The sequence below is a fragment of the Amphiura filiformis genome, chromosome 19 (genome assembly GCF_039555335.1).
Source record: "Amphiura filiformis chromosome 19, Afil_fr2py, whole genome shotgun sequence".
Classification (NCBI taxonomy): Eukaryota; Metazoa; Echinodermata; class Ophiuroidea; order Amphilepidida; family Amphiuridae; genus Amphiura; species Amphiura filiformis.
The window spans coordinates 11477387-11503060 of record NC_092646.1 but is presented as its reverse complement, the minus strand read 5'-3'; the positions used below and the strand labels follow the sequence as shown (position 1 = coordinate 11503060).

The 25674-nt window shown below is 36.7% G+C and overlaps 1 protein-coding gene across 2 annotated transcripts in view; it reads left to right on the top strand.

Annotated features, from left to right (window-relative positions):
* LOC140140915 (uncharacterized) overlaps positions 1-25674 on the top strand; it is an 86509-nt gene that overhangs the window by 18371 nt on the left and 42464 nt on the right. The window lies entirely within an intron of this gene.

The following is a 25674-nucleotide window of genomic DNA, read 5'->3' as shown; positions in this document are numbered from 1 at the left end:
ACTCGAAAAATATGCAAGCAAAAGGTAAACCTTTTGCACTTTCGTTTAGAGTACATCAAAGTCTAGGGAAGGTTTTCTCATTTTTTCAAAATATTTGTTTTAAACAAAAATATACACCATTATGTGCAATTTTTAGCTGAATAGAATGACAAAATTGCTTTTTTCACATGTTTTTTCAATATTTCAAAAAGAGACGAATTTCAAAAAATAAAAAACCTTCCCTAAGTTCATGTCTCCAACTGATTTTTTTTACTCGAACTGATTTTTTTTTTTTTAAGTCGTCACAAAAAATTGGGGTAAAAAGTGATTTTTGTGATTTTATCAAAAACTCGAGATTTTTGAAAAAATCTGACATCACCATGGGATTCCTTGACTCATTTCCTTTCCAAAAATGTATAGTTTTATATACTTTAGAGATACAATTCAGAAATAATGATGCTCGAAAAGGTCCATGTTCTCTCCCATTACTCTGCCCTTAAATGACATTACTCATTTGGCTTCTTCGAGACAGTAGTACTAGTGTAGCTATTGGGCTATTCCAGTTGAAATCCATACACCCCCTATGGAAGGCATGACCTTAATCTCCCAGAGAGGGGTGTAGATTTCAAAAGGAATCACCCATTCAGGTAACCCCCTTTGAAATGCACACTCTCTATGTGGAAGATTAAGGTCATGTCTTCCATAGGGGTGAATGGCTTTCAACTGTAATAGTCCAATTTACTCTCCTTGGCCAACTTGCAGCAAAGAATAGTTTTGCTGTCATTTTTACCATTCCTTCAATGAGTGAGAGTTGACAGCCCTGATTCTTGATTTTAATGTTACGTAAAACTAAACGCTACTAAAATCTATATTCTATATAAAAAAATTTAATTTCAATTATATCAAGATTTTAGGATTAGCAAATAAAATTCTCCTTTTCAATGTTCCGTAAAAGTTACGGAACATTGAAATCAAGTATTTTATCAAGATTTTAGGCCTCGTAAAACTTTGCGTAAAAGCTACGGAACATTAAAATCAAGTAAAATTCTCAATTTCAATTTTATTGCATTTTAGGCCTAGTAAAGCTTTACGAGGCCTAAAATCTTGATAAAATTCTCAATTTTAATGTTCCGTAAAAGCTACGACACATTGAAATGAAGGATTTTATTGAGATTTTAGGCCTCGTAAAGATTTGAGTACAAACTACGGAACATTGAAATCAATTCAAATTCTCAATTTCAATTTTACTGAGATTTTAGGCCTTGTTAAAGCTTTACGATGCCTAAAATCCTGATTAAAATTCTTGATTTCAATGTTCAAAAAGCTACTGCACATTGAAATCAATGCTTTTTCAAGATTTTTGGCATCGTAGAGCTTTGCGTAAAAGCTACGGGTAATTGAAATCAATTAAAATTATCAATTTCAATTTTATCGAGATTTTAGGCCTAGTAAAGCTTTACAAGGCCTAAAATCTCAATAAAATTCTCAATTTCAATGTTCCGTAAAGCTACAGCACATTGAAATCAAGGAATCTATCAAGATTTTAGACCTAGTAAAGCTTTGCGTAAAAGCTACGGAACATTGCAATCAATTAAAATTCTCAATTTCAATTTTATCGAGATTTTAGGCCTCGTATAAAAGGCTAAGCTACGGCACATTGAGATTTCAGGCATCGTAAAGTTTTGCATAAAAGCTACGGAACATTAAAATCAATTAAAATTCTCAATTTCAAGTTTATCACAAGGCCTAAAATCTTGATAAAATTCTTGATTTCAATGTTCTGTATTACCAAAACAAAAGCTACGGCACATTGAAATCAAGGGTTTTATCAAGATTTTAGGCATCGTAAAGCTTTGCGTAAATTAAAATTGATTGGGGGGTTGGGACAATCAATTACTTTGATGATGTGTGAGATTTTACTCATTTTCCAGCTTTTTGTGTGAGATTTATTACCTAGGCGCGCGCGCGAGATTATACTACCTTGGCGTGAGACCGCGAGAAAGTGACCCAGTGCGCGAGACTCACGCGGCACGCCTCACGCCAATGCGTGAGAGTTGACAGCCCTGATGCCCGGGCCCTGATGACCATTATTAATACTGCAGAGATCATTCCAGAAAAGAAAGCAGTAAATATGTCATGCATGTTTCATTTTGTTTGTTGTCAATTTATCATGACATGCAATAAAAATGCATGAAAAAACTTTTAATTTCAATTAACAATAGTTTGATAATATAAAACACCGACGATATTTAACACATGAAAATGAACGTGTGTTAATTTGCACAAAATCAGCACTGTTCTACCGAATTTTCTCGGATTTTTTATTATAGTTCAGTGTACGCTGTGCATACACGGCGCAGAATTCGGCAACCTTTACGTTGACCGATGTCGGCGAAGGTCCGCATGGAGCCTCGATTATAATTCCAATTTATTGCAAATAAGAGAGTCCGCCGCTCACAAATTTCACCTCAACATAAAATTAACATAGGCCCCCTATTATAGTTTTATATTTTATTATGCTCTAACTGTTATTTTGTTTTATACGGCAATTTCACACCTCTTGAATAATGTAAACATGACGAGAACATTACTTACCGTGACCCAAGCAGTGAACACATCAAAATGACTTCCGGCGACGATGGCATTTCAGATTTGTAAATTTGGTATCAAAAGTTAAACAAAGTCAACATCCATGTAATTTTTTACGTATAAACCGTCGATTGATGATTTTTATTTTCTGTAATGAACTGTCAAAAGTTGTTTAAAAATCAGCGGGAAAAATATCATTCCTCATACCCACGGGGGCAAATGTCGTCCACCAAAGTCCTTACCGGTAAAAATTGACCTTTTAACGGTCGTATGCGAAAGTTGCCGTCGTACTGTAAGTCCACCACTGCATGTCATCATCCAGGTCATCGATTCACTGAGTAACAAACAGATAATCCACCCAACCCGCGCATGCTTCTCTTAAAAGGTTATATAAAGAGAAAAAAAATAAACAGACTTTTAAAATATGCAATCCATAAATGATTGAATACAAAAGCTGAAAGCCTGACGAACCATACAGGTCAGTCACCCAATGAATCAATAAAGCAAGTGTGCGACAAGCAATCATGAACCCAGCACGCCCCACATCCTCACTCTTCATAATTAATAACAATGGTTTTTACAACATGATCAAGATGCAGAACCTAAAGTGTAGTAGAGTTGACCTACATAAAACGTAAGCCGTAATATAATATAATGAAATGATGCAGACAATAATATTTATACATGTGTATGCAAAAACGTTATAAATGAATTATTTATAGGACGATATAACAAGTTAGCATAACATAGCATGAAAGCAGTATAATAATAATAGGTTAAATGCCCGGTTAAATGGGCCTACATAATATCATAATATGAAACATCTTAATGCATAAACCATGTAAACAATACAAATGAATTATTTAATGGACAATATAAAAAGTTTGCCTACATAGCATGTGAAGAGGAAAATAATAGGCTAAATAGGCCTACATGAATGTAGCCCGCATAATATGATAGGGGAGAGCGGGGAGTGTTCGCCCTATTTTTTTCTGACCAGCCTAGCGATGTCAATTTTAAGGTTAGGGATGACCTGATTAGCCCATGTGAAAGCCCTATGTCTTAGCTATATACGGCCACAATCCCAGACCTATAGGCCTTACAATAGCAACAGGATAGAGCAAACAAAAAAGTTTTGCAAAGTGGCGAACTTGCCCCATATTGGGGCAGGTTCGCCCATATGGTGGGGGTAAGTTCACCCTAATCACAAAAAGGTTTAAACATTGCATAACAATAACATATTCAATGCAAACATTTAGCAAGAGTACCCAGTGGGCACAGGTTAGGATTTCGACGTTGAATCAACGTTGATACAACGTCGAAGTTTCAACCTAGCCTGATTTCAACCTGATTTCAACCTAGACGTTAGTTGAAATCGGGTTAAAATTTCAACGTTGATACAACGTTGAAATTTCAACCTGATTTCAACTAACCTCTAGGTTGAAAACGGTTGAAATCAGGTTGAAGTCCATCAGGTTGAGGTCCATTTGCAAATACAACGTGATTTCAACCTGATTTCAACGTCGAAATTGATTTCGACGTCGAAATTTCAACCTGATTTCAACGTGATTTCAACGTCAGTTGTGCCCACTGGGGTATACAGGGCATTCATTCTCTTCTGGGGAGTCACTAAATTTGTTGCAGGGGTTGGGTCAGGGTAAAATGTAGGGTCCAAAGTGAGCTTAAACGTATCATGTGTACAACTTCGGGGAGAAATGGATTAGGACATAAACTGTGGTATGAGTAATACCGATATCACATAACTTAAAAAAAACATGTTTTTCAGTAGTTTTACCTTGTTTAATGGTTTAATTATCAATATTTTGCATAATACGCTGATGGGGCAGGTTCGCCCTCCAGTTTGGGGTAAGTCCGCCCGGGGAAGATAGGCCTATAGGGCGAACATGCCCCATCCTCAAAAGGGCGAACGAGCCCCTTGTGCACATTGTGCACATATCCCATATGTTCCCAATACAGATTTCCATTAAAACCATCTGTATTTATGTATCAATGATAATACAACATTATGAATGCAAGAAAAAATTACGTTTTGGTGTAATTTTTTTGTTTTGGCTGCAGTTCGATGAACACGTCCCTATATGTCGCGTAGCTAATATGAGATGTTTATAATGACCTATGTCACCTAATTTTGCCATCACCAAATTCCATGATAGCCGTAGTGCTGAGAAACAAGGGGTGGGCGAACCTGCCCCTAGGGCGAACACTCCCCGCTCTCCCCTACATCTTATTAATAGCATAAACATACAAATAGGCTAATATAATACGTGTGCCTACGTATCATGTAAGCATAAAAATAAATTAAATCAAAATGGGGCTACATAATCATGATAATAGATTAAAATGGGCCTACATAAAAGTAGCCGTAATGAATTATGATACATATAAATGCATGATGTAAGATGCATCTCAATACATGATATAAGAAAGCATAATATATGACACGCACAAAAAAAACACCTTTTATGTTCAATGACAATACATACAGACGGGACAATAGAGGAAGGAGCGAATGAGAGAGGGAGAGATAGAGAGGAAGAGAGAGAGAGTGAGAGAGAGAGAGAGAAGAGTGAAGTAAAATTTGACAGCACTAAGGGTTATTCGTTTGGTGGTAGTTATTAATTAGGTACTTTTTTAGATTATACTTAAATGATGAAAGGGAAGGACAACTTTTGATTGTTGATGGCAAAGTATTCCAAACATACGCGCCTTGTGTCTTGACGGTGTTCTTGGCAAGGATGGTGTTGGTGGGGTAAATATGAAAATCACTGGCGTGGCGGGTTTGGTAGTGGTGGATATCGTCATTACAGAGAAAGAAGTTTTGGTCCAATAGGTCGGGAGGTAATAGGTCGTGATTAAATTTGTACATAAAAGTAGCTAATTGGTGAAAGTAAATGTCGTGGATTTTAAGCGTGCGGAGGGAGTCAAAGAGGGGATCCGTGTGTGCTAGCCAGAGGGAGTTAGTGCAGATACGAACAGATTTCTTTTGGAGGAGGAAGATGGAATGTAAGTTGGAGTTATTGTTGTCGGCCCAAATAATAGCACAATAACTTAAATAAGGGAGAATGAATGTATAGTAAAGAGTGTGGACAGATGCTAGAGGCAGGTAGGGGCGGACTTTACGGATAATGCCGTTATACTTGGAAACAATCTTGGAAATATGTGTAGAGTGGGAGTGCCAGGAGAGATTACTGTCAATAAGAATACCGAGGAATTTAGTGGTGTTTACTTTAGTTATATTATCATTATCAATAGTTATATTAAGGTCTAGGTCGGGTTTAGTTTTATATTTATTTTTGAAGATCATGAAGTTGGTTGTTTTAATGTTTAAAGATAATTTATTTAGTTTGAACCAATTAGAAATTATTTTTAGTTCATTCAGTTCAGTTCAGTTTTATTTTCATCTCAACACACATACATATAAATAACATGATATAAAAAAAAACATGTTGTAATAAATTAGTAACAATGCAATGCCAAATAATTTATAATTGAGATACCAATATTAATATTACAAAATAATATTTTAACAATGTGGTATGAGAGATGTGGATGCCACAGAAACGCAAAGCGTGTAAAGTTGTGGCACCCATTTGAAAGTTACAGACAAGTCTATAGCTTAAATACAATATTCGATATTTATAAGGTTACAAATTCTATGAATGCCATAGACAGACAACATAAAGTCCGAAAAATCAATGAAGCATAAAATGCGAACTAAAGCAGCGCATGTAAATCCATCATGCAGGAGAAAGCACTTTAAACATCATCATGTAAATATCCATTGATGAGGTTTTGTTTGAATGTTTTTTTAAATACTGTAGGAGACGGGATGAGTTTAAGGGATTGGTCAAGATCATTCCAGAGGAGAGCACCATGTGTTTTGATGGTGTTGCTAGCAAAAACCGTATTAAATAATTGGATGTGAAAGTCTTTAGAATGTCTGGTATCGTGTGTATGGATGTCGTCATTAGTAGTAAAGAAGTTGTCGTAGAGGTCATTTGGTAGCATTTTGTAATGAAATTTATGCATAAAAAATGCTGTTTGAAATTTGAAAATGTCATGGATCTTAAGGGCATTTAATTGGTGGAAAAGTGGGTCAGTGTGGGCGAGCCACAAAGAATTTGTGCACGTCCTAACAACTCGTTTTTGTAGGAGAAAAAGAGAATCCAGATTGGCGTTGTTTTTATCTGCCCAGACAATTGCACAGTAAGTTAAATAGGGAAGCACAAGTGTATTATATAAGGTTTGCAAAGAGGCCTCCGGTAGAAAAGGGCGGACTTTACGTATAATACCATTATATTTTGACACAATTTTAGTGATGTGTGTAGTGTGTGATTTCCAGCTGAGGTTATCATCAATAAGTAGGCCTAGAAATTTGGTAGTATGAACCAGATTTAATTCTGTATTATCTATTAGTACTTTTATATTGATTTCAGATTTATTATTGTATTTATTTTTAAAAAGCATATAATTAGTTTTTTTGATGTTTAGTGAAAGTTTATTTAATTTAAACCAATTTGATATTAAAATAAGCTCAGCATTAATGATTGATTCGAGGTGATGGTGATCTTCATGCGAGAAAAGTATGTTGGTATCATCTGCGAAAAGGATAAAATGTGGGATTTTGGAACACAGGGAAGGTCATTAATATATAATAAGAAGAGGAGGGGACCAAGAATTGACCCCTGTGGAACACCGCAGGTGATATTCGTGAGAGGAGAAACTGCTTCATTAAATACCACACATTGTTTCCTATCACTGAGATAATTTCGAATCCATGTATTGGCCAGACCTCTGATACATATACCATAATGATCGAGTTTGTTCAAGAGGATGTTGTGGTTTAAGGTATCGAATGCCTTACTGAGGTCAAGAAAAATGCCTGCAACATGATGCTTTTTATCAAGGTTTTCTGCAATTTTGTAATAAAGCTCATTAATGGCCATATATGTGGATCTTTGTGGCCGGAAACCAAACTGATGAGGACTTAGAATATCATGAAGTGAAATAAAATTTAAAATACGATTATAAATAACTTTTTCAAGAAGTTTTGATATTGATGGTAGAATTGATATAGGCCTATAATTAGAGAAATTGTGACAATCGTCTGCTTTAAAAATGGGTGTGACTTTAGCAATTTTTAGTTTTGAGGGTACAATACCGGATGATAAAGATGAATTGAAGATGTGGGTGAGAGGAATACTTATTTCGAAGATGATTGATTTTAGAAGATTGGAGCTTATTCCGTCTGCACCAGAGCTATAGGTGTTGTTAATTTTGGAAGAGAGCTTGATAATTTCCTCAATTGATGTTGGAGAAAGGAAGAGGCTTTTGTTGTTTGAAAAGTCATTGAAGGTTGACGGGGAATTATTATCGGGTTCCGGAATTTTTTCTGCCAATAATGGTCCAATATTTGTGAAAAAATCATTAAATTTCAATGCAATGTCTTTATTATTAGTGACTTTATGACCGTTAACGGTATCAGTAAAGAAATCAGGAAATTTCGTTTTTTTATTCCTAATTACTGAGTTTATTTAGAGTTTGCCACATTTTTTTCATGTTATGACTGTGAAATTCAATTTCGGATGTGATGTGCAGTTTCTTTGAGGTACGAAGCAGTGAGTTTAAGTAGTTTCTATATTTATTATATTTCAGTTTATTCTCCACAGTGGGCTTAGAGATATATTTTTTATAGAGTCTGTCTTTAGTTTTAATCGATTTTATTAGGCCACTTGTAATCCATGGTTTCCGAGGCGATTTTTCTTTGGATAATTTATTTATTTTGATTGGACAATGAATATCAAACAAGGTGGTTAATTTGTTATTGAAATCATTATAAGCACATTCTGTGTCATTGTTGTTTGTAATGAATGACCAATCCACAAGTGCAAGAGCACTTTTAAAACCTCTGATGTTATCTGGTTTCATTTGACGTGACTTTTTAAATGATGTTTTCTTGGATGTGTTATGACGTGAATTCCTATTAACGAGGGAAAATATTGGAAAGTGGTCAGAGAGGTCGGTAACAAAAATACCAGACTTAGTTACTTGTGATATGTTATTGGTGAAAATGTTATCAATGAGGGAAACACTGGTGACTCCATTTTTTTTTTTTTTTTTACGTGTAGGCCTATCTATACATGGGATGAATTGGTACGAGTAAAAAAGATGGACAAAAGTATTTACTTCAGGCCTAGAATCATATTTTAGGAGATCAATGTTGAAATCACCAGTGATGTAACAGGGTTTTTTCTCTTTAGTGACGATGTTCAGTGTATTGTCTAATTGCATAATAAAGTCATTCATAACAACTGTATCAGGTTTGTAAACTACTCCAACGATGGTGTTATGGGAGTTGTTTGTAATTTCAATAAATAATGAATCACAATCAGGGCAATCAATTTTTAAATCATGTCTAATACGATAATGGAATTTAGGATGAATGAAAAGAGACGCCCCTCCGCCAGTTCTTCCTCCTGGCCTGATGCAATTTTCGTTTGAATAATCATTGAGATCGATGAGATCCGCGTCCTCAGATGACCTAAACCATGTTTCGGTGAAAGCGTATATATCAAACTGATGATCAATAGCTGAAAGATAGTTTGGTACATCATTGGCACGTTTATTAAGGCTTAATGCATTGAGGTGGAAAAGAGAAATTTCAGTGTTTTTGAAGTCAGTTGAGTTGAAAAGCTCAATGTCGAAGTAATTGCAATCAGTAATCATGGTGTTGTCAATATTACATGATTGATCGGATGTTGGTGAATTTGGGTTTAAAGTGCTATCAAAAGTAGATGGATTGAATTTGACATGTGACATAAAATCGGACAAATCAGACGTAGACATAACGAATAATAAATATACAATGCAAAAAAAAAAATATATATACAATCCAAAGTGAATAGGAATTGGATTATCTAGAAACAAAAGTAAATTAAAAACAGTTGGAACAGATGAGTCAAGCTCACTTATACCAAAATGTGAGGGAATAGGGGTGGGCTGGGATAATAATAAATACTGATAATAAAAGGGTAATGGCTGGATGTTGGCTAATACAAAGAAATATACTTCAACATGATCAAGATACTCAACATGTCATGAACATAAATATATAGAATAATGAAAGAACAATTGGGAAGTGTATGTACACGCCTATCAATATACCCCAATATCATGAATTAATATCAACTGAACATGTCATCAGTAATGTAAGGTACTGTCAAATATAAATAAGTATAGTAGATATCAATATAGGCTGAACAGCTTAAGGAAATGTCTATGAAGTATACACTCCAAATTTCAAGGATTCAAAATAAATCCCAAGGGACTGCGATTAGGGACCAATCAAGTGCCAGATCCAAAATCAAATCTTTAAGATTCAAAATTAAATCTTTAAGAATTAAAATTAAAATCCATAAGATTGACTTCAAATCTAAAATTGACCGGTCCCCAACCACAGTCTCAAGGATTCACTTTTAAACCCCTGCAATTTAGAGTGTAGGCCTACTTGCACTCTGTTGCACTGTATTTTGTGGTATGGTATGAATACCAAGATCTAACAATTCACCCAAATTGAGAAAGAGAAGCACAGGAACAGAAGGCAAAACATCGCACAAGTAGGACAAATATCAAAGACAGTAGACACCGCCTGTATGCAATTCATCAATCATGTGTACAAAGCAGATCAAAATTAACTAATTATAATAATGAATTCATAATAAAGTCAATTAATATAGCTTACAACTTACTACTGATTAAGCATATATGAAGGTGGGGTGGAGATGTTTCCATGTTACAGGCATCCTGTGCCATGTCAACATGCTTTTATTGTAAGTCAACAAACGTAGAACATGGGAATCATTTATATGAGTAATGGTGAAAGATATGGCATCATGATAAAACTGATAATGAAATATCAAAAAGATCAATAAAAATAAATAAATAAAAAGAGAACAACATTATGGAAAGTTACAAAGGATAATAACAATAATAATAACAAAGTCTTCAGGAACTTATATATAAAGTAGGCCCCTATAAGCTAAGCAGCAGATGATGACTTGTCCGCGGTATACACCCACTTGCATAATACTGAGGTGCGCCAGGCTGTGCTGAGTTGTAGTATACATGTAGATACCAAGATCAAGATGACAGGGAGGAGCACAGTGCAATGAGATCAAAAGGCAAGAATATTATGCAAGTAGGTCAATTTCAAAGACAATGTATCTATAGATATACTGCAACAAAAAAGATTCAATACAAATGGCAAATCTAATTATTATTAATATTATTATTATTATTTTGGTGTAATGGGGTGGAGAAAACGATTTCCATGTTACAGACATCCTGTGCCATGTCAACATGCTTTTATTGTACAACAAAAATAAAACATGGGTATCATAGGGCTTAGGGTTTGAACAAATGTAATGGTAAAACATAATGCACCACAAAATATACCCACAAAATAATGATTTTAATCAAAAGATAAATCGAAAGTGAAAACAACATTATTGTAACCAAAGTTGCAAATGGTAATATTTAAAGACAATATTTTAACAACAAAGTCAGTAGAAAATGATAAAATAAGTGATAGGCCACGTAGCAAAAGATGATCCAAGGAAATCGGAATAGCCATACTTGCATAATACTATAACGTACACTAGCTGTGCCGCGATGTGGTACATCATTATGTTGATACCAAGATCAAGATGACAAGGAGGAGCACAGTAGAATGAGAGAACAAAAGGCTTATAATATTATGCGAGTAGGCCCAAATTTCAAAAACAGCAAACAGATTCAATAAGACCAAGTGTAATTTCACTTGATATTAATAAACATTAATAGTTCATAATAAATCAATTTACAACCACTTGTGAACGTGCATCCTGAACAAATATCATTATTTATTATTACTATACATGGTACTAATAATCGTACAAATAAATAAGACGCAATTTAAATAAATAGACCAAATTGCACTGAGTACATCACATTCTCTGGTGAAATGGAACGGAGGACATTCACCCGATCAGAGAAGCCCACATGATGAAGACCAGCAGCAGCTAGCTACAAAGGCCATAGAACTCCAGGCTTGAGCACGATAACAGAAGTGGAGAAAAATCAGATCGATCACATCATCTCCTGATCAGCTGATTAATACAATCAAGTAAGGTATGTCTGGACAGGTCAATGAACTGAAAAAAGTAAACATTGCGCTACTGACTGAGTCAGTGATAGTGTGAACACCCCACTAAGCTGATGATGCATGTCAATGAAAAGTGCAATCAACCTAAACAGCTGATGATAGTAAAATAGGAGCAGGCGAGGATGCACGTATTAGTTGAATCATTTTCTTACGATCCGTGACCATTCATAGCATACCTTTGTTTCTCTGTGGATTTGACTAGATGGACATATTCTAAGAAAAAATAGCTCCTATGTCCCTCCCAAAAATGGCGGGAAAATCTATTTATAGCTCATCTTTCAAAATGGCCGCCGGTGACATTTTGCAAAACATGCATATCTATATACCATGTTCTGGATGGGCTATAATGACAAATAATATGCCGTTTTCCACTATCTGTGGCATGCCCAACCTTTTAAGATAAAATTCAAAGTGTTGAGAGGTCATCTTGACCCTAAATCCAAGATGGCCGCCAGTTTCATATTGAAAAACTTAAAATCGATATATCATGAAGTGGATAGGCTATAATAACAAACAATGTGTCGTTTTCAACTATATTTGGCATGCAAAACCGTTTAAGATCATATTCAAAGAGTTTGGGGTCACATTGACCCTAAATCCAAGATATTACCAGCGCCATATTGACAAAAACATGAAAGGCTATATACCATGAAGTGGATAGGCTATACTGACAAACAATGTGTCGTTTTCCACTATTTTTGGCATGCCAAATCTTTTTTTGTCATATTCAAAGTGTTTGGGGGTCATCTTGAACCCTAAATCCAAGATGGCCGCCAGCGCCATATTAAAAAACATGAAAATCGATATATCATGAAGTGGATTGACTATAATAACCAACAATGTGTCGTTTTCAACTATTTTTGGCATGCAAAACCATTTAAGATCATATTCAAAGAGTTTGGGGTCACCTTGACCCTAAATCCAAGATAGCCGCCAGCACCATATTGACAAAAAACATGAAGTGGATAGGCTATACTGACAAATATTCCATTATTTTTGGTATGCCAAACCTTTCCATGTCGTATTCAAAGTGTTTGGGGGCATCTTGACCCCTAAATCCAAGATGACTGTCTTAGCCATGTCGAAAAACATGAACATCGATATTTAAGATGTGACACACATGAGGCCAATACTTATCTTTACTCAGTTACTTATACTATAGATTTTGAAAGTGTTACCTTTGTTCTTTCAGGAAAGTTGCACGTTAAGAGCATGTGATGGAGAACAGAACAGACACTGAAGAGCTACAGGGCAATTAAGAGACTGATAAACTAGAATGCATGCTGAAAGATCATTGCCCTGTAAAAGACAGGTTAGAAAAAGTAGAGAAATGGGAGAACACACATTTTTACAATGGAAGGGCCTTGATAAATTTCAACATGTCAATACAACAGTGGAATGGGATAAAGGACCTAAGGGTTTTCATAAGCATGCTACTTGTTGTACCACGATGTCTAACACACACGCTCATTTCTAAGCCACAAAACGCAAGCACAAATCTGAGAAATCAAAAAAAAAAAAAAAAAAGGCTGGGATGTCCGGTCAGCAATTATCTTTCTCAGGACCTCCTCCCAAGAAACTTCGTTCAAGTATAGGTGTTCTGCATGATAAGGCATTGTGCGTCCACAAAAGTCTGGTAACTGGGACAAAAACACTTTTGTTACTTTTGACACAAGATGCATGGAGAAGATTCAAGGCACACACTATCGACATTGCAGATGAGGATACAAGAGAGCGGTTAGTTTATAACGTCAATCCCAGACAGGCAAACAGCCTTTGGCTTGGAAATCAGATACCACCGTCATTGCTGGCGTCAATATGTCAGCAATCAAGCGAGAGATAATCTCAGTGAAAATGCAGAGCATCTACAGCATGTTAACCTTCGGGAGGCTCAAGCTTACGGTTCTTTCAACATGCATATCCAACAAGTCATATTTAAAGATCGTGAAATACGCACCCTTGAAGGACTGCTCCAAGATTACATTCGCATTACTTCAAACTACGGGCACTTTTCCCAAGTAAGGTCCAGCTACCTCAAGGAACTTCTGATCAAAGAATTTGGAAAAGTCATAGGATTTCACGAACGTATTCAGAAGAATGTTAGTGAGCTTGTGTATGATTCAAGAGCTGCCGGTACATACATCGAGGCCGCGCTGTTATCACTGGGAGCAACGGATGACCAGTTGGTCAACAATGTCGCAACACGACTTAGAGAACAGGTCATCAAAAGAACCACTATTCCTTGGGCCCCGTACATACATGAGTTGGAGCAAGATGAAAACTTTAGTGAGCTCCTACTAAAGCTCATTACCTGGTTGAAAAAACCTAATACAGTTTCAGCTGATGACAACCCAAATGTCTGATCAATTTCGTCAATCTTAGGAAGCGATCGTTATTTACGACAGGGGTTGGCATTTTGAAGGGGGAACCCGATTTGTTTTATCTTGAGGGGGGGGTCGAAAATATTTGTTGAACCAGGAGGGGGATTGTTAAGTTTTAAATTGAGTAATTAGTTTAAACAAGGGCGGAATTTGAAAATTTGCTTTCCCCCTCGCATCCACTCAAAATTGTCAGATTCACCCTTTTTAAACTTAACAATCCCCCCTCCTGGTTCAACAAACAATTTTGCGTTTCCACCTCAAGATCAAATAAAAAATTCGGGTTCCCCCTCAAAATGCCCATTCCCCTGTCGTAAATAACGATCTCTCCTGATTGACGCAATTGATCAGAACCTTTGGGTTGTCATCAGTTAGACCTGTGTTAGGTTTTTTTCAACCCGGTAATGAAGTTTAGTATGAGCTCACTCAAATTGAAAGGTTTGACATGGGGTCAACTTGCTCCACTCATCTATATAAAAGGGGCCAAGGAACACGCTAGTGGTTGTTTTATGAGCCTGTTCAGAACATGGTCATCCGATATTCATATTTGAAAATGCGGCATCGGCGGCCAAGTGCTTGAAAAAAGCTCATAAATAGATTTTCCTCCATTTTTGGGAGGGACATAGGAGCTATTTTTTTAGAAAATGTCCATCTAACTCAACCACAGAGAAACAAAGGTATGCTATGAATGGTCACGGATCGTAAGAAAATGATTCAACTATATTAGTCGTGTTCACACAGTCGGACTTAAATCACTTATTACCGGTCTTAAATTACGTCGGTAATAGTATCGGATATAAGTGGCAGTGTGAATTAGCGTCGGATATAACTATATCCGACGTAATGTGCTATAAATCCGACAATTTGATCACACAGTCGGACTTAAAATACGTCGGTAATAGTATCGGATATAAGTGGCAGTGTGAATGAGCGTCGGATATAAAAAAATACTATATCCGACGTAATGTGCTTTAAATCCAAAAATTTAAGGCTGAAGATGACCAGGGTTAAGAGCTGTTAAAACCGATCGAAACGTTACGTCCGGTAATAGTAATTACGTGTGGACATGCAGCACTATTGGGCTGTCGGATATAACTGTGAGTATATCACTCGCGCAAAATTTTAAGCAGAGTCATAGGCGTAGATCCCGGGGATGGGGGATAAATGGATGGTCCATACAATCACCCCCCTCAATGTTGACGCCTGATAATGGGTTTCTGACCAAATTAACCTCATATTTGCCCATTTTTGCCCCAAAAGTGCAAATTTTCGCGCGCTTCGCGCGCATTTATTCTACTTTGACACCATTATTTCATCAGTTTTGCTTCAAAATAGCAAAATTTTTCGCGCATGGTGCTGGATTGATTATACTTGAAAAAAAAATTTCCAGCTCCACCCCCCCCCCCCCCCCCATGTCAAAAAGAAATCTACGCCACTGAGCAGAGTAATTTACTGCGTGATGTCATCATGGCTGCAGCTGCAAATATTAATATAAATAAACGCAACAGAGGGGTCAATTGGAATAAAAATGGCTATCCTCAAAATTATATTACATGACAAGGGTGGATTCCCCATACGGTCGGGGGAGCAGATACATGCTAAGATAAAGGCACAGAAAACTCTCCATCGCACCCGCCATGATCGGGTAAAAATTTCAGGCGCAGGAGCAATTGACCATCCTTATTGGGATGACCTATACGAGTTTCTAGGGGGGGTGGTAGCAAATGTAAACCCTCCAGAGGGCTCAGTGGGGGGCAGTATGGCCCTGGAAGTAGATGGAGATGACATTTATTAAGCCATAAGCATGATAACATAAAGGCATGTAATTGGATTTTATAAGATGATTAGGTGGGGGGGGTCCCAAATATAAGGAAAGAAAAATAGGGGGTGTCATAAAATACTTTTGATGACCAAAATGTAGGGAGTCACAACACAACATGACTACAGATAGTGTTTATTTTATTCCAAAAGACCGATGCCTGTTGGGGCGGGGTGCAAACAGTGGGGGGTGGGGGGTCATAGAATCTTTGATGACGAAATAGGGGAGGTCGCAATTTTATTGAAGCCGTGTGGGACCCCCCAAGAAAAAAAATAGCATGATGATGGGAGTCATTGTTATTTTTTATTTTTGTCATTTTTCAAAGATGTCCACCATGCCCGGGGCACTCCATATCTGAAATGGCAGGGATGTGCCTCGGCCATGTTAAAAGTAGGGGGCATTCAGGTCAAATGTACAATTACAAAAATATGGGGTCATTCAGTACACAACCTGAATAAAAATGGGGTCATTCGGTATGAAACTTTGAAAAAGGGATGGTCATTGGGGTAACAAAATGTAAAATGGGAGTCATTGAGTACAGGATTGCCTGAAGAGTATCATTAAGTACACATAAGTAAGTACCAAACTGCGTAAAAAAACTTGGCCACCTTGGAAATGTGAAAATCTCATTATTTCTGGAGGAGAACACAAATACCACCTAAATTTGGGAATTAAAAGGGGGGTCATTGGGTATAGCAGGAAATAGAAAAAGGGGGTCATTGAGTACATGAATTTTTTTAAGGGGGTCATTGGGTCATAGGTAGGACCATAACACAAAAAAGGGGGTCATTGGGTACAAGCCGGTTTGAAAAAGGGGGTCTATCCCGAGGCACATGGAAGTGCCCCCCCCCCCCCGGGCCACCATGTCGGGCCTACATGTATAAAATGCGATATAGAGCTAAGTCTACTGTAAAATGGGACTACTTTGTCAAACTAAAATAATAATAATAATAATAATAATATTAATAATAATAATAATAATAATAATAATAATAATAATAACAATAATAATAATAGAACCTACATAAATACAAAATTGGTCTAAAATTTTGAACTTTTTTGCATTTTTCTTACATGACATACCTACCGCATTGTCTGTAATTTTTTAAGAGGGGCGTTTATTGAAAGCGAATTTTCAGTCAAAAAATTTAAAATCGGGTTAAATTTTCTGATGATGCTCATGTAGAAAGGAGGGTTTTATGACCGGTAATAGGCTTATCGGACATAACACGTCGGACATACGCTGGCGAAGTTACGCAATTTATCGGATTAATTACCATAGCAATAGGTGAAAACAATTTTGAACATATAGATTGAACACAATACTGGTCTTTTCAAAACTACTAATCTTACAGGTGCAAGTATTCGGCTTGATTCACCTATTGCTATGGTAGTTGATCCGATTATTACGTAACTTCGACAGCGTATAGCGCTATTGCCGACAAATGTGGACGCGCTAAGGGATTAGCGGAAATATTTAATTCGATCGGTCATAAGCCTAGATAAAATATTACCGGTAATAAGTACATGTGTGAACACAGCTATTGACTGCTACAGAGGATCTGATCATATAAAATAATGGACTCAGGATACCTAACTGAATACTTTGAATAGATGATTATACAAACTCAGCTCACAATGTTATGAAACACAGAATGAAGCCTTGTTCACACAGTCGGACTTAAACCACTTAATACCGGACTTAAATTACGTCGGTAATAGTATCGGGTATAAGTGGCAGTGTGAATGAGCGTCGGATATAACTATATCCGACGTAATGTGGTTTAAATCCGACAATTTAAATCCGAAGATGACCAGGGTTAAGAGCTGTTAAGACCGATCGAAACGTTACGATCGGTAATAGTAATTACGTGTGAACACTGAACAGCGCTTTTGGGCTGTCGGATATAACTGTGACCTTTCACCTTTCTGCGTGATTCAGCGTGAAGAACACTTCCGGGTTAAATTAAATCACTCGCGCAACTGATTTGAAGCAGAGTATAAATAGTGTGACCAGTGAGAGATAAAACAAAATCATCATGGATGCAGGTGCGAATATCAAACGCAATAGAGGAATGAACTGGCAAGAGAAGGAGACATTAGCTCTGCTGACCATTTCCGGTTAGTTATGACCGGTAATAGCTCGGATATAAACACGTCGGACATAGAGCTATTGCCGACTCGTCGTGTTCACACAGTCGGACTATTACCGGACTTAAATTACGTCGGTAATAGTATCGGATATAAGTGGCAGTGTGAATGAGCGTCGGATATAAAAAAAAATTACTATATCCGACGTAATGTGCTTTAAATCCGACAATTTAAGGCTGAAGATGACCAGAGTTAAGAGCTGTTAAGACCGATCGAAACGTTACGTCCGGTAATAGTAATTACGTGTGGACACGCAGCACTATTGGGCTGTCGGATATAATTGTGAGTAGGCCTATCACTCGCGGAAAATTTTAAGCAGAGTAATTTATGGCTGCAGCTGCAGATATTAATATAAACTAGCGGGATGCAGGCCTTGCCGTTTAGATTTTAAAGGCGAGTGGTTAATCACTCGCTAGCATGATTGTAGGCGAGTGGGGGGCGAGTGGTCGAATTTTCACAAATATCACTTATTTAGGAAATAATCAAGTAGAGTTTCTGTCTTGACACGGTATTTATGTACATTTATGTTGAAATGCGCGCGAAGCGCGCTAAAATTTTTCACTTTCTACGCTTGGAGGGAGTACAGCATCGATTAAATACTGAAATGGCTGATTCAGTGGCTGATTTTGGGAGATTCGCAGCGAGTGATATTTAGTGTCTATGGCGAGTGGAAAATCGCTCACTAAAAATCGAGTTTGGGAGCGGCGGCGAGCGAGAGCGATCGCTCGCCTCAAACGGCAAGGCCTGGGGATGCGATTATTTTTTTCGGACATCACCGTTAGATGAGTAAATGGGAGCGTTCACTATAACAGGAAGAATTACTGAACAGGTAGAATCATTGAAAATGAACATTAAAATCTGTTCTTTCTTACATTTCCTTTTAGCTTCTTTTTTTTATTTGCTGCTTGTGATTTCCCGTTTCCATAGAGGGGTCAATTGGAATGACAAGGAAACAATGGCTATACTCAAAATTTGGAGAGACACGGAAAGTATTTCTGGGATAAAAAAGCTTTGGGAGGAGATAGCCACGCTATTACATGACAAGGGGGGGGGTGTCCTGATACGGTCGGGGAGCAGATACCTGTAGTGATAAAGGCACTGAAAACTCTCCATCGCACCCTCCATGATCGGGTGAAAAATTCAGGCGCAGGAGCAATTGACCATCCTTATTGGGATAACCTACACGAGTTTCGGGGGGGGGGGGTAAAAAGTTAACCCCCAGAGGGTTCAGTGGGGGGGGGGGCAGTATGGCCCTGGATGTAGATGGAGATGAAATTTATTAAGCCATAAGCATGATAACAGAAAGGCATGCAATTGCATTTTATAAGATGATTAGGGGGTCCCAAATATATACGGATAGAAAAATAGGGGGTGTCATAAAATATTTTTGATGACCAAAATGTAGGGAGTCACAACACAGCATGACTACAGATAGTGTGTTTATTTTATTCAAAAAGACTGATGCCTGTTTTTTTTTGGGGGGGGGGTGGGGGGTCATAAATATTTGCTGCCGAAATAGGGGAGGTCGCAATTTTATTGAAGCCGACTTTTTGTAAATTTGGGACCCCCCCAAGAAAAAAATAGCATGATGATGGGAGTCAGTGTAATTTTTTTTATTTTTGTAATTTTTTCAAAGATGTCCACCATAGTAGGGCCTACATGTATAAAATGCGATATAGAGCTAAGTCTACTGTAAAATGGGACTACTTTGTCAAACTAAAATAATAATAATAATAATAATAATAATAATAATAATAATAATAATAATAATAATAATAATAATAATAACAATAATAATAATAATAATAATAATAATAATAATAGAACCTACATAAATACAAAATTGGTCTTAATTTTGGAACTTTTGAATTTGCATTTTTCTTACATGACATACCTACCGCATTGTCTGTAATTTGTTCTAAAGAGGGGCGTTTATTGAAAGTGAATTTTCAGTGAAAACATTTAAAATCGGGTTAAATTTTCTGATGATGCTCATGTAGAAAGAAGAGGTTATGACCGGTAATAGGCTTTAACGGACATAACACGTCGGGCATACGCTGGCGAAGTTACGTCATTTATCGGATTAATTACCATAGCAATAGGTGAAAACAATTTTGAACATTTCGCGCTGTACTACAAGCAGGTTGCACTCATCACCTGTATAATCTGCAATCATAGATTGAATACAATACCGGTCTTTTCAAAGATACTAATCTTACAGGTGCAACTAATCAGCATGATTCACCTATTGCTATGGTAGTTAATCCGATTATTACGTAACTTCGCCAGCGTATAGCGCTATTGCCGACAAATGTGGACGCACTAAGGGATTAGCGGAAATATTTAATTCGATCGGACATAAGCCTAGATAAAATATTACCGGTAATAAGTGCATGTGTGAACACAGCTTGAGTCAATCAATTGATTGGGCACAGGTGAAGCTCCACAAATCTTCTGATCACAAAAGCAGAAGCATGCACACAAAGCATGATCAGAAAAATGTGAAGTATATTGATGGCAAATAATAACTGATTTGATTGTAGACTAAATAAATATAGATTCAAAATAACATTAATAATGTAAATAAACCTTTAAAGAAATATATATTTAAGTTGTCATGAACATACGTATCATAATAAACGTTGATGACAGACATGAGCAATGAGAAATTGCCATAATGCATGAGGATGAAGATTTAATATCATTTAACAAAAAATATAGGCCAATAGGCCTGTAACATAAAACCAACTCTTGTTCCATATATCCATATCCTCTGGTCATGCCATGAATAGCAAAAGACAGCCATGCAAAGCATGATCAGAGAAATGGATAGTAGTAGATTGAAAATACCAGAAATGAGCTGAGAAATTGCCATAATGTATGAGGATATGAAAATTCAATACCATTGACAAAAAAAATACAGGCCTATAGGCCTGTAACGTAAGGCCAACTCTTGTTCCATATATCCATATCCTCTGGTCATGCCATGAATAGCAAAAGACAGCCATACAAAGCATGATCAGAGAAATGGACAGTAGTAAACAACTAAAATGCCAGAAAACTGACCATTTTAAACAAGCAATATAAATAAGCAGAAACTTGAACAAATCCACAAAATCATATCCTCTGACTATGTCATGTGTGGCTATAAAATAAAACAGTCACACAGAACATATTCAGAGAAATGAACAGTAGTTAATAATAATGGATATGATAACATAATATAACATTATTTGTAAACATAACGCATACATTTAATGAAGAACTGCATGTTATTGGAAAACATAGGTCATCGACCTGAGCAGAGTAGCCAACGAGGTGTGGGATTACCGGCAAAATTTTAGTATGGTCACAAGGCATTTAGGGTCTTTATGGGAAAACAAAATATTAGTATCGTCAGCAAAAAGAATAAAATGAAGGGACTCGGAACACTTTGGAAGGTCGTTGATGTATAATAAAAATAAAAGAGGACCCAGGATAGAACCCTGGGGAACCCCGCATACGATGGACAATGAAGAAGATGATTCACCGTTAAAGACCACATATTGTTTCCTGTTCGAAAGATAGTTTCGGATCCAATTATTGGCAAGGCCCCTGATACCATAAGAATTGAGTTTGTGGATGAGAATATCATGGTTTAGGGTATCAAAGGCCTTGCTCAAATCAAGGAATATACCAATTGAATGCAATTTGTTGTCCAGGTCTTCTGTGACTTTACAATAAAAATCGTTGATGGCCATATAAGTTGATCTCTGCGGGCGGAATCCATATTGGTTAGAACTAAGGATATTATGTTTAGAAATGAAATTATGGAGCCTAATATACATTATTTTTTCGAGTATTTTTGAAATTGAAGGTAAAATGGAAAAGGGTCTGTAATTATTGAAATTATGACAATCTCCAGATTTAAAAATTGGCGTGACTTTGGCGATTTTCATTCGCGATGGAACAGTACCCGTGGTTAATGAGGCGTTAAAGATGTGGGAGAGGATGCCACTAATTTCGGGTATTATTGATTTAAGAAGATTTGAGCTAATATCATCGAACCCGGTACTTGAAGATGATTTAAGATCACGGGTAATTTTTTCAATTTCTTCTGGAGAAGTTGGGGATAGGAAAACACTATTGTTTTGTTTAGTTGTGTGGATTGGGGAAACAAAGTCGTTGTCAGGAGGAGCAATTTTTGACGCAAGCGAGGACCCAATATTAGTAAAATATTCATTGAAACTTGAAGCAATATCAGAGGCTTTATTAATTTTAACGTCGTCTTTTCCAATGAAGAAGTCTGGCATTTTATTATGTTTATTTCTACCTAGTATGTCGTTTAAAACTTTCCAGGTTTGTTTCATATTATTTTTATGGAGCTCGAGTTGAGAGGAAATATGGGATTTTTTAGAGAAACGTAACAATTGATTTAGGTGATTTCTGTATTTAGTATACTTTATTTTGTTATCAGTAGTAGGTTTATTCATATACTTCCTATATAATTTATCTTTAGTTTGGATCGATTTAATTAGGCCTTTGGTGACCCAGGGTTTTTTCGGAATTTTATGATTAGGAAGTTTAGTTTTAATCAGAGGGCAGTGAACATTAAGGAGCTCGGAGAGCTTATCATGGAATTTATTGTAAGAGGTTTCAGGGTCAGATTGTTGACGAACAAAGTCCCAGTTAACAATAGACAAGGCATTTTTTAAACCATTGATGTTATTGGGCTTAAATTGACGTTTATATTGATAGCTTGAACTAGGAGTTGGCTGGTTTCCTCGAGGAGATTTGTTGGTAAATGTGAAGATTGGGAAGTGGTCAGAGAGGTCGGTAATGAATATTCCAGAAGTAACTTTCATTGTTATATCATTTGTAAATACATTATCAATCAAAGATGCACAGGCGACGCCAGACTTGTTAATTTGGATACGAGTTGGCCTATCAATACAAGGAAAGAAATTATTTGAGTAAAGCAAATTGATGAAGTTGTTAACTTTCGACCTTGATTCGTGTTTTAGGAGATCTAAATTATAGTCGCCCAAGATGTAGCAGCGTTTCTTTTCTTTGGTGATGATGTTCAACGAACGCTCAAGTTCGGCCATGAAAGTTTCAATGATAACATACTCCGGTTTATAAATAATACCAACAATGAAGTTTGGTTGATCTTTGTTGATGACCTCAATGAATACAGAATCACAATCGGAGCAGCTTAGTTTTAAGTCAGGCCTCTCAGTATAATTGAATTTGGAATTAACGAATAACGAAGCCCCACCCCCTCTTCTATCATTTCTAACAGTATTGATTACAGAATAGCCTTTCAGATCGATCAGATTAGCATCGGATTCAAAATTGAACCACGTTTCTGTGAAACCATAAATGTCAAAGTGGTGATCAAGGGATGAGAGGTAGTCGGTGATGTAATTGTTATTTTTATTCAAGCTACGACAATTGTGATGGAATAGGGAGAGGGCGGAGTTACTAGGATGGTTTGAATTGAATTGTTCGCTATCATAGTATGTGCAATCATAGGTCAGGTTATTGTCAATATTGCAGTCATTATCTGTGGTTGATGAGTGAGAATTTAGAGTACTGTCAAAGATAGTGGGATTGAAACGAAGATTAAATAGAGAGTCACATTGAATAGACATGATACAAAACAAGTAAACAAATTCCTACAGAAGCAAAAGCTTGTAGGAAAAACACAAGTGTATTACATGCAATAATACACACTTACGTGCAAATAAATATACACAATTACCTACTAACTTTTACAAATTTTATACAATTACTTTATATTGTAAACAAATACAATCAAAGCAGACAAGGAGTGCTCTGAGGCACTCAGTCAATCAAAAGAAGAAGAAAATGGTAACCTAAAATGTAGTATGGTATAAAACAAATATATGCCAAACAACATTCCAGGCGATCAAACAAATCAAACCAAAAAAAAAGCAAGAGGAAGCATTATCCCCACACACCACAAGTGGAGACACATTAAACGCATGAAAATATGATGTTGTGACGTGTGATGAGATAACAATGCCGCAAACTAATGAAGGAAAAAGGTGAACAAAACACAATGGGAAAAGGGGAGAGCAAACTGCAGCAAGGTATTATCCCCACACATCACATGTTAAGAAAAACACAAATTTAAACCATCATGATAAAGCAAAATACTAAAGTGTTTGCAAAAACAGGTAATCATCAAATAATAGAGCAATGCATAAATATGGCATACATAACTAAGTAGATTCAAGAAATAATATTAAATAACCAGAACCAAATATTTTGGGTATAAGATGGCAATGACACACATGAAAATATGATGTTGTGACGTGTGATGAGATAACAATGCCGCAAACTAATGAAGGAAAAAGGTGAGCAAAGCACAATGGGAAAGGGGAGAGCAAAATGCAGCAAGGTATAATCACCACACATCAGGGGCTATTTTAACGTGTCTCCTGGCACGTTCGTGCAGTGAGATTAAAAATCCGTGCAGTGAGAATTCAAAATCCGTGCTTAAAATATATATGCGCCATTAAGATTCAACACTGTGTTTTGGGCCAAAATAAAGTAAAATTGCTAAGTTTTGCACGCTTTGCGCACACTGCTGTTCCGTCAAATACAAGTCGTCACCTTTATTTTGAGCTAAATTGTACATTTTTCGCGCGCTTTGCGCGAACAGTTCCCAGTAAAACCGGCACAAATTATGCTCGTCCTCCCCTCTAAATGTTAATGCTTCAGAATCTTATTATGTTCCGGTTTGAGGCCAGAATCATGACAATTGTTCAAATTTTTAAACCCAAGAGCACATTCACTAAATCAATGCGCCATTTGTGTAACCCTAGAGAGTAAAAAATACAAAAACTATTTGTATTTTGGGCTGCTCTTTGGACTAATAACCAGAGAGAGTATCTTGTTATGGCTTAAATAAAAGTGTAAAGCCTATACTTGAATTTGAATCGCCATCGCCAAAGTCGCATTTGTACAATTATCGAGAAAATCGGTCCGCGAATTAAAAAGTGGGCAAAAACTTGAGAGCAAGCCAAAAACAGTGAATGCGTTGTCGACGGGCTCGTACCGGGAAAACGAGGTGAACGACTAGGCCTACTCATGCATTGCAACATAATGTAAAACTTACATCGATTTGTAATCAACTGGTTATTATCAAATATTTGAGACATTGCCCAAAAGGCCTCAAAACGAGCGAAGAAAACTGGCATTTTTACATGTATTTCAATGGGCGATTATTTAGCAGTGTGCTCCCTTTAGTGTCAAAATTGACCATTTTCCTGCGCATTTGTTCCGGTAAATTAATTTTAGTCCATATAGACGAATCTAAATCCACGCATTCCAACACCTGACTAGCAGCCTTTAGTTGGGTACCCGTCGGCTACAATGCACCCAAAATGTGAAATGATTCGGCCTTGGCGGAAATTTTAAACTGCATTCCATCACCCGTTTTACACCTTCCGCGAAAACACAGGTAGACAAAAGAATGATTAAAGTTTACAACACAATAGGCCCTACAGTTCCCTTCGGCAAAAGTG